At 47.6% G+C, this 10,000-nt stretch overlaps 1 protein-coding gene across 5 annotated transcripts in view; it reads left to right on the forward strand.

Annotated features, from left to right (window-relative positions):
- The first annotated feature begins 310 nt into the window (after positions 1-310).
- Positions 311-10,000, forward strand: part of nim1ka (NIM1 serine/threonine protein kinase a) — an 18,982-nt gene continuing 9,292 nt past the window's right edge. For all 5 annotated transcript variants that reach the window (XM_058389851.1, XM_058389854.1, XM_058389853.1 and 2 more), the window contains exon 1: positions 311-463. The gene's annotated coding sequence lies outside the window, so the exon portion shown is untranslated. The remainder of the gene's footprint in view (positions 464-10,000) is intronic.

The raw sequence follows: 10,000 nt of genomic DNA on the forward strand, positions 1-10,000 counted from the left end.
TAAAGAATTTATTTGTGAGATAATTTTCCATCATTCCCGGTTTGTACTTAGCACTTACGATTATATAAAATATTTAATATTATATAAAATGATTTTAATTTTTGATTATGATTAAATTTTTTTTTCCTGTTGCTATTTTCTGTGTTTATTTTCCGTCCACTGGTCAGTTCGCTTGTATTTTCCCTCACTGTGGCGCCCCCTGCTGGCCAACAGCGACACGGACGATAACAGTACAGACTCCCGCAGCGATCTCATTGGTGTGACTAGATCTCTAGCCCCGCCCCTTTCCTGGCTTGTGATTGGTCAGGAGCCGCTGTCGGTATGGGGCTTCCGTATGTCCGCTCTCATCATCAACATCATCATCATCTCTCACACACACACACACACACACACACACACACACACACACACACAGCTGGAGACCGGAGTGTATCAGAGCACCATCTTCTACCGACAGATAAAGGTGAGAGAGCGTTGTGTGTGTGTGTGTGTTAAATATCTAATATATGTTTTAATCTTCACTATAAACCGGATAGTGTGATTGTTAATAACAGATTCGCGCGAGTGTGTGTGTGAGTGTGTGTGTGAGTGTGTGTGTGTGTGTGTGCGTGTGTGTGAGTGTGTGTGTGAGTGTGTGTGTGTGTGTGTGCGTGCGTGTGAGTGTGTGTGTTCTGGGGTAAATCCTCTGTGTTTATTGCCCCAGTGAGCCGCTGTGCTACTGGAAACGTGTACAACATAAACTCAACAGAGTTTATAGAGTATAAAGAGTGTATAGAGTTAATACAGAGTATTAACACAGCGTCCACTTTATTAGGAACACCTGTCCACCTGCTCATTCTTGCAGCTCTCTGTTCAGCCAATCAGCAGCAGGATGTTTAATCTCCTACAGAGTCAGGTGAAGAGCTTCAGTGAACATCAGACTGAAGATAAAGTCTGATCTCGGTGATTTTAAGTGTGGCTCGGTTGGACTGGTTTGAGTATTTATCAGAAGCCGCTGATCTCCTGCTGGGATTTTCACACCACAGGATGAGAAAGTGTATGTAGCTAACACCGCTAGCTCGCTTTGCTAATCTAATCTAGATTAGAACAGGTGAATCAGACACAAGTTTTTCACACTGATTAGTTCCTTATTTAATTTGCATTTAGAAATGATTTACAGCTCCTAGTGTTCCTCCTCAGCACTAATAAAACTCGGCCAGGCCACGCCCACAAGGGTGACTGTAGGCTTTGTTAAGACGATCTGAGCATCAATGTGAGGCTCCGCCCCTCCGCGTTAATGAAGAGGAGGTTTGATGAAGCACAGAAAGTGCAGAGGAGATTAAAGCTGCTTTGAAGGCTGGGGGGATTAATCAGGAGAGACACAATGCAGAGCTTTTTATCTTCTTATGTTGAGCTCATCATCTGCAACACATGAATCTGATCTCCTTTAAGGTTCTGAACATCAGATTTGTGTATGTGTTTGTGTGTGTGTGTTTGTGTGTCAAAGTCAAAGAAGCTTTATCATCACTTCAACCATATATATCAGATGCAGTACACAGTGAAGTGAAACAACGTTCCTCCTGGACCAGAGGTGCTACACAGAACACAGACAAAGTACAGAGACGCAGACAAACATAGAGATAAAACTAAACTATACTTAAGGTGCAATAAATAAACTAGACATACAACAGAAGTGTACAGGATGACGAGACAGGACAGTGCAGATAAACAACATGTAGACCGACTCTGTGTAAAAGAACAGTGTAGACACTGAGAGCAGATATTAAAGTTAACATGTAAACAGGATCAATATAAAGTGAAATGTGTAATGTAAAGTGACATGTGTGTGCAAACAGGACAATTTGTGTGTGTGTCCAGCTCAGTTCAGGTCTCTGTTGAGATACCTGATTGCCTGAGGAAAGAAGCTGTTTAAGAGTCTGGTTGTGAGGCCTGAATGCTTCGGTACCTCTTTCCACATGGCAGAAGAGTGAAGAGTGTGTGTGAGTTGTGTGTGGGGGGTGTAAGGAGGTGTGTGAGGGGTGTGTAAAGGGGTGTGTGAGGGGTGTGTAAGAGTGTGTGTGAGGGGTGTAAGGAGGTGTGTGAGGGGTGTGTAAAGGGGTGTGTGAGGGGTGTGTAAGAGTGTGTGTGAGGTGTATGAGGGGTGTGAGTGGGGTGTGTAAGAGTATGTGTGTGGGGTGTGTGTGGGGTGTGTAAGAGTGTGTGTGAGGGGTGTGTGTGGGGTGTGTAACAGTGTAAGAGTGTGTGTGAGGGGTGCGTACGGTGTGTGAGGGGTGTGTAAGAGTGTGTGTGTGGGGTGTGTGAGGTGTGTAAGAGTGTGTGTGGGGGATGTAAGAGTGTGTGTGAGGGGTGTGTAAGAGTGTGTGTGGGGGGTGTGTAAGAGTGTGTGTGGGGTGTGTGAGGTGTGTAAGAGTGTGTGTGAGGGGTGTGTGAGGTGTGAGAGTGTGTGTGAGGTGTGTGGGGTGTGTAAGATTATGTGTGAGGGGTGTGTAAGAGTGTGTGTGAGGGATGTGTGGGGTGTGTAAGAGTGTGTGTGTGAGGGGTGTGTAAGAGGGTGTGTGAGGTGTGTGTGAGGTGTGTGTGGGGTGTGTAAGAGTGTGTGTGAGGTGTGTAAGAGTGTGTGTGGGGTGTGTAAGAGTGTGTGTGTAGGGTGTGTAAGAGTGTGTGTGTGGGGTGTGTAAGAGTGTGTGTGGGGTGTGTAAGAGTGTGTGTGAGGTGTGTGTATGAGTGTGTGTGTGTGGGTGTGTAAGAGTGTGTGTGAGGGGTGTGTAAGAGTGTGTGTGTGGGGTGTGTAAGAGGGTGTGTGAGGGGTGTGTAAGAGTGTGTGTGAGGGGTGTGTAAGAGGGTGTGTGAGGGGTGTGTGAGGTGTGTAAGAGTGTGTGTGGGGTGTGTAAGAGTGTGTGTGGGGTGTGTAAGAGTGTGTGTGAGGGGTGTGTAAGAGTGTGTGTGTGGGGTGTGTAAGAGGGTGTGTGAGGGGTGTGTAAGAGGGTGTGTGAGGGGTGTGTGAGGTGTGTGTGGGGTGTGTAAGAGGGTGTGTGTGGGGTGTGTAAGAGTGTGTGTGGGGTGTGTGGGGGTGTGTGAGGTGTGTGTGGGGTGTGTAAGATTATGTGTGAGGGGTGTGTAAGAGTGTGTGTGAGGGGTGTGTGGGTTGTGTAAGAGGGTGTGTGAGGGGTGTGTGAGGGGTGTGTAAGATGTGTGGGGTGTGTGAGTGTGTGAGTGTGTGTGAGGGGTGTGTAAGAGTGTGTGTGAGGGGTGTGTGGGTTGTGTAAGAGTGTGTGTGAGGGGTGTGTAAGAGGGTGTGTGAGGTGTGTAAGTGTGTGTGTGAGGGGTGTGTGAGGTGTGTGTGGGGTATGTAAGAGTGTGTGTGAGGGGTGTGTGGGGGTGTGTGAGGTGTGTGTGGGGTGTGTAAGATTATGTGTGAGGGGTGTGTAAGAGTGTGTGTGAGGGGTGTGTGGGTTGTGTAAGATTATGTGTGAGGGGTGTGTGAGGGGTGTGTGGGGGTGTGTGAGGTGTGTGTGTGAGGGGTGTGTAAGGTGTGTGTGAGGTGTGTAGTGTGTGAGGGGTGTGTGGGGGTGTGGGGTGTGTGTGAGGTGTGTAAGTGTGTGTGAGTGTGTGTGAGGGTGTGTAAGGGGTGTGTAAAGGGTGTGTGAGGGGTGTGTGGGGTGTGTAAGATTATGTGTGAGGGGTGTGTAAGTGTGTGTGAGGGGTGTGTGGGTTGTGTAAGAGTGTGTGTGAGGGGTGTGTGGGGTGTGTGGGGGTGTGTGAGGTGTGTAAGGGTGTGTGTGAGGTGTGTAAGAGTGTGTGTGAGGGGTGTGTAAGTGTGTGTGAGGGGTGTGTAAGAGGGTGTGTGAGGGGTGTGTGGGTTGTGTAAGAGTGTGTGTGAGGGGTGTGTGGGTTGTGTAAGAGTGTGTGTGAGGGGTGTGTAAGGGGGTGTGTGAGGGTGTGTGGGGTGGGTGTGTGTGAGGTGTGTGTGGGTTGTGTAAGGGGGTGTGTGAGGGGGTGTGTAAGAGTGTGTGTGGGGGTGTGTGTGGGGTTGTAAGGTGTGTGTGAGGGGGTGTGTGTGGGGTGTAGAGTGTGTGTGGGTGTGTAGTGTGGTGTGTGTGTGGGGTGTGTGAGGGGTGTGTGGGGTATGTAGTGTGTGTGGGTGTGTAAGAGTGTGTGTGAGGGGTGTGTGGGGGTGTGTGAGGTGTGTGTGAGGTGTGTGTAAGAGGGTGTGTGAGGTGTGTGTAAGAGTGTGTGTGAGGTGTGTAAAAGGGTGTGTGAGGGGTGTGTGGGGTGTGTAAGATTATGTGTGAGGGGTGTGTAAGAGTGTGTGTGAGGGGTGTGTGGGTTGTGTAAGAGTGTGTGTGAGGGGTGTGTGGGGTGTGTGGGGGTGTGTGAGGTGTGTGTGAGGTGTGTAAGAGTGTGTGTGAGGGGTGTGTAAGAGTGTGTGTGAGGGGTGTGTAAGAGGGTGTGTGAGGGGTGTGTGGGTTGTGTAAGAGTGTGTGTGAGGGGTGTGTGGGTTGTGTAAGAGTGTGTGTGAGGGGTGTGTAAGGGGGTGTGTGAGGTGTGTGAGGGGTGTGTAAGTGTGTGTGAGGTGTGTGTGGGTTGTGTAAGGGGGTGTGTGAGGGGTGTGTAAGAGTGTGTGTGGGGGTGTGTGTGGGGTATGTAAGAGTGTGTGTGAGGGGTGTGTGAGGGGTGTGTGTGGGGTGTGTGAGGGGTGTGTGAGGGGTGTGTGAGGTGTGTAAGAGTGTGTGTGAGGGGTGTGTAAGAGGGTGTGTGAGGTGTGTGTAAGAGTGTGTGTGAGGTGTGTAAGAGGGTGTGTAAAAGGGTGTGTGAGGGGTGTGTGGGGTGTGTAAGATTGTGTGAGGGGTGTGTAAGAGTGTGTGTGAGGGGTGTGTGGGTTGTGTAAGAGTGTGTGTGAGGGGTGTGTGGGTTGTGTAAGAGTGTGTGTGAGGGGGGTGTGAGGGGGGTGTGAGGTGTGTAAGAGTGTGTGTGAGGGGTGTGTAAGAGTGTGTGTGAGGGGTGTGTAAGGGGGTGTGTAAGAGGGGTGTGTAAGATTGTGTGAGGGGTGTGTAAGAGTGTGTGTGAGGGGTGTGTAAGGGGGTGTGTAAGAGGGGTGTGTGGGGTGTGTGAGGTGTGTGTGGGGTGTGTAAGATTGTGTGAGGGGTGTGTAAGAGTGTGTGAGGTGTGTAAGATTGTGTGTGAGGGGTGTGTGAGGTGTGTAAGAGTGTGTGTGAGGGGTGTGTAAGAGGGTGTGTGAGGTGTGTAAGAGGGTGTGTAAAAGGGTGTGTGAGGGGTGTAAGATTGTGTGAGGGGTGTGTAAGAGTGTGTGTGAGGGGTGTGTGAGGGGTGTGTAAGAGTGTGTGTGAGGTGTGTGTGGGTTGTGTAAAAGGGTGTGTGAGGGGTGTGTGAGGGGTGTGTAAGAGTGTGTGTGAGGGGTGTGTAAGGGGGTGTGTGACGGGTGTGTGGGGTGTGTAAGAGGGTGTGTGAGGGGTGTGTAAGTGTGTGTGAGGGGTGTGTGGGGTGTGTAAGAGTGTGTGTGAGGGGTGTGTGAGGTGTGTAAGAGGGTGTGTGGGGTGTGTAAGAGAGTGTGTGAGGTGTGTGTAAGAGTGTGTGTGGGGTGTGTCAGAGTGTGTGTGTGGGGTGTGTCAGAGTGTGTGTGAGGGGTGTGTAAGAGTGTGTGGGGGTGTGTAAGAGTGTGTAAGAGTGTGTGTAAGGGGTGTGTAATAGGGGTGTGTAAGAGGGGTGTGGGGGGGTGTGTAAGAGGGGTGTGTGGGGGTGTGTAAGAGGGTGTGTAAGAGTGTGTGTGAGGGGTGTGTGGGGGTGTGTAAGAGTGTGTAGGTGTGTAAGAGTGTGTAGGTGTGTAAGAGTGTGTGTGAGGGGTGTGTGGGGGTGTGTAAGAGTGTGTGTGTGTGGGCTGTGTAAGGGGGTGTGTGAGGGGTGTGTCATTAAAGTCACACGTCATTAAACAGTAACACGTCGTTACACACATCATTAAACTCAGAAAAACGTCATTAAATACATCATTAAACTCAGAAACATGTCATTAAACACGTCATTACACGTGTGAGGGGTGTGTAAGAGTGTGTAAGAGGGTGTGTGAGGGGTGTGTAAGAGTGTGTGTGTGTGAGGGGTGTGTAAGAGTGTGTGTGAGGTGTGTGTAAGGGGGTGTGTGAGGGGTGTGAAAGAGTGTGTGTAAGAGTGTGTGTGAGGGGTGTGTAAGAGTGTGTGTAAGTGTGTGTGAGGGGTGTGTAAGGGGGTCTGTGAGGGGTGTGTGTGAGGTGTGTGTGTGAGGTGTGTAAGAGTGTGTGTGAGGTGTGTGAGGGGTGTGTAAGAGTGTGTGTGTGAGGGGTGTGTGAGGGTGTGTAAGAGGGTGTGTGAGGGGTGTGTGAGAGTGTGTGTGAGGGGTGTAAGAGTGTGTGTGAGGGGTGTGTAAGAGTGTGTGTGAGGGGTGTGTAAGGGGGTGTGTGAGGGGTGTGTGTGGGGTGTGTAAGAGTGTGTGTGTGGGGGGTGTGTGTGAGGGGTGTGTGGGGGTGTGTAAGTGTGTGTAAGAGGGGTGTGTGGGGTGTGTGTAAGAGTGTGTGTGAGGTGTGTGTGGGTTGTGTAAGAGTGTGTGTGAGGGGTGTGTAAGAGTGTGTGTGAGGGGTGTGTAAGTGTGTGTGTAAGGGGTGTGTAAGAGGGGTGTGTGGGGGTGTGTAAGAGGGGTGTGTGGGGGTGTGTAAGTGTGTGTAAGAGGGGTGTGTGGGGTGTGTGTAAGAGTGTGTGTGAGGTGTGTGTGGGTTGTGTAAGAGTGTGTGTGAGGGGTGTGTAAGAGTGTGTGTGAGGTGTGTGTAAGGGTGTGTGTGAGGGGTGTGTAAGTGTGTGTGAGGGGTGTGTAAGGGGGTCTGTGAGGAGTGTGTGTAAGGGGGTCTGTGAGGGGTGTGTGTGAGGTGTGTGAGGGGTGTGTAAGAGTGTGTGTGTGAGGGGTGTGTAAGTGTGTGTGAGGGGTGTGTGAGGGTGTGTAAGGGGTGTGTGAGTGTGTGTGAGGGGTGTGTGAGAGTGTGTGTGAGGGGTGTAAGAGTGTGTGTGAGGGGTGTGTAAGGGGGTGTGTAAGAGTGTGTGTGTGTGTGTGAGGGGTGTGTGGGGGGGTGTGTGGGGTGTGTAAGAGTGTGTGGGGGTGTGTAAGTGTGTGTGTGTGAGGGGTGTAAGAGGGGTGTGGGGGTGTGTAAGGGTGTGTGGGGGTGTGTAAGAGGGTGTGTAAGAGTGTGTGTGAGGGGTGTAAGAGTGTGTGAGGGGTGTGTAAGGGGGTGTGTTGGGTGTGTACGAGAGTGTGTGAGGTGTGTGAGGGGTGTGTAAGTGTGTGTGTGAGGGGTGTGTGGGGGTGTGTAAGAGGGTGTGTGAGGGGTGTGTGGGGTGTGTAAGAGTGTGTGTGTGGGGTGTGTGGGGTGTGTGAGGTGTGTGTGGGTTGTGTAAGAGTGTGTGTGAGGGGTGTGTGTGAGGGGTGTGTGAGGAGTGTAAGGGGGTGTGTGAGGGGGTGTGTAAGAGTGTGTAAGGGGTGTGTAAGAGTGTGTGTGAGGTGTGTAAGAGTGTGTGTGAGGGGTGTGTGGGGGTGTGTAAGAGTGTGTGTAAGGGGTGTGTAAGAGTGTGTGTGAGGGTGTGTAAGAGTGTGTGTGAGGGGTGTGTGAGGGGTGTGTAAGAGTGTGTGTGGGGGTGTGTGTGAGGGGTGTGTGTGTGTGAGGGGTGTGTGGGGGTGTGTGAGTGTGTGTGAATGGTGTGTGAGGTGTGTAAGAGTGTGTGTGAGGGGGGTGTGGGGTGTGTAAGTGTGTAAGAGGGGTGTGTGGGGGTGTGTAAGAGGGGTGTGTGAGGTGTGTAAGAGTGTGTGTGTGAGGGGTGTGTAAGAGTGTGTGTGAAGGGTGTGTAAGAGGGTGTGTAAGAGGGGTGTGTAAGTGTGTGTGTGAGGGGTGTAAGAGTGTGTGTGAGGGTGTGTGAGGTGTGTAAGAGGGGTGTGTGAGGTGTGTGAGGTGTGTAAGAGGGGGTGTAAGAGGGGGTGTAAGAGTGTGTGTGAGGGGGGTGTAAGAGTGTGTGTGAGGGCTGTGTAAGGGTGTGTGTGTGGGCTGTGTCATTAAAGTCACACGTCATTAAACTCAAACATGTCATTAAACTGTAACACGTCATTAAACACGTCATTAAACTCAGAAACGTCATTAAACACGTCATTAAACTCAGAAACACGTCATTAAACATCATTAAACTCAAACGTCATTAAAACACGTCATTGAAACACGTCATTAAACTCAGAAACACGTCATTAAACACGTCATTAAACTCAGAAACACGTCATTAAACTCAGAAACACGTCATTAAAAACACGTCATTGAACTGTAACACGTCATTACACACATCATTAAACTCAAACATCATTACACATGTCATTAAACTCAGAACCACGTCATTAAACTCAGAAACGTCATTAACCACGTCATTAAACTCATAACCACGTCATTAAACGCGTCATTAAACTCAGGAATGTCATTAAACACGTCATTAAACACATCATTAAACTCAGAAACACGTCATTAAACTCAGAAAAACGTCATTAAACACGTCATTAAACTCAGAACCACGTCATTAAACACGTCATTAAACACGTCATTAAACTCAGAAACGCGTCATTAAACACGTCATTAAACTCCGAAACATGTCATTAAACACGTCATTAAACTCAGAACCACGTCATTAAACACGTCATTAAACACGTCATTAAACTCAGAAACGCGTCATTAAACTCAGAAAAACGTCATTAAACACATCATTAAACTCCGAAACATGTCATTAAACACGTCATTAAACTCAGAAAAACGTCATTAAACACGTCATTAAACTCCGAAACATGTCATTAAACACGTCATTAAACTCAGAAAAACGTCATTAAAACACGTCATTACACGTCATTAAACTCAGAAACGTCATTAAACACATCATTAAACACAAACACGTCATTAAACTCAGAAACACGTCATTAAACTCAGAAACACATCATTAAACACGTCATTAAACTCAGAAACACGTCATTAAAAACACGTCATTAAAAACACGTCATTAAACACAGAAACACGTCATTAAACACATCATTAAACACAAACACGTCATTAAACACAAACACGTCATTAAACTCAGAAACACATCATTAAACTCAAACACGTCATTAAAAACACGTCATTAAACACGTCGTTAAACACAGAGACACGTCATTAAACACAAACATATTAAACATGTCATTAAACTCAGAAACGTCATTAAAACACGGCATTACACGTCATTAAACTCAGAAACATGTCATTAAACACGTCATTAAACTCAGAAAAACGTCATTAAAAACGTCATTAAACTCAAACATATTAAACATGTCATTAAACTCAGAAACACGTCATTAAACTCAAACATATTAAACATGTCATTAAACTCAGAAACGTCATTAAAACACGTCATTAAACTCAAACACGTCATTAAAACACGTCATTACACGTCATTAAACTTAGAAACATGTCATTAAACATGTCATTAAACTCAGAAACGTCATTAAAACACGTCATTACACGTCATTAAACTCAGAAACGTCATTAAAACACGCCATTACATGTCATTAAACTCAGAAACGTCATTAAAACACGTCATTACACGTCATTAAACTCAGAAACGTCATTAAAACACGCCATTACATGTCATTAAACTCAGAAACATCATTAAAACACGCCATTACACGTCATTAAACTTAGAAACATGTCATTAAACATGTCATTAAACTCAGAAACGTTATTAAACACGTCATTAAACTGTAACACGTCATTACACACGTCATTAAACTCAGAAACGTCATTAAACTCAGAAATGTCATTAAACACGTCATTAAATTCAGAAACACGTCATTAAACTCAGAAACACATCATTAAACTCAAACATGTCATTAAACTGTAACATCATTATACACGTCATTAAACTCAGAAACACATCAATAAACTCAAACATATTAAACATGTCATTA

Source organism: Hemibagrus wyckioides, linkage group LG05 (assembly GCF_019097595.1).
Source record: "Hemibagrus wyckioides isolate EC202008001 linkage group LG05, SWU_Hwy_1.0, whole genome shotgun sequence".
NCBI lineage: Eukaryota > Metazoa > Chordata > Actinopteri > Siluriformes > Bagridae > Hemibagrus > Hemibagrus wyckioides.